The sequence below is a fragment of the Macadamia integrifolia genome, chromosome 2 (genome assembly GCF_013358625.1).
Source record: "Macadamia integrifolia cultivar HAES 741 chromosome 2, SCU_Mint_v3, whole genome shotgun sequence".
Taxonomy (NCBI): Eukaryota; Viridiplantae; Streptophyta; class Magnoliopsida; order Proteales; family Proteaceae; genus Macadamia; species Macadamia integrifolia.
This window is the reverse complement of record NC_056558.1, coordinates 8,107,770-8,108,047: the sequence shown is the minus strand read 5'-3', so window position 1 is coordinate 8,108,047 and position 278 is coordinate 8,107,770. Positions and strand designations below refer to the sequence as shown.

At 38.5% G+C, this 278-nt stretch overlaps 1 protein-coding gene across 3 annotated transcripts in view; it reads right to left on the bottom strand.

Annotated features, from left to right (window-relative positions):
• The window catches only part of LOC122092745 (UDP-N-acetylglucosamine transporter ROCK1), a 10,701-nt gene that overhangs the window by 9,481 nt on the left and 942 nt on the right, over positions 1-278 (bottom strand). The window lies entirely within an intron of this gene.

The following is a 278-nucleotide window of genomic DNA, read 5'->3' as shown; positions in this document are numbered from 1 at the left end:
TGTGGGGGTGGAGCATAGAATAGAATTAGGTTAGAAGTGGAATGGAATAAGTCGAATGAGGGGAAAGCAAGAAAAATAATTTGAGTAGGAACCTCAGATTCTCTGCCTACCAGCAAGAATTTCTTACCAGAAGAAGCTGTTGGAACCTATTCTTTCAAGTTGATATGTGAATTACTTCGAAAACACATTGAAATCCTTCACTTTGAAGGTTGGAACTTATTTAACTTTGAAGTAATCGACAAAAGCTAATTCTTTATCTCTCTCTCCCCCCCCCCCTT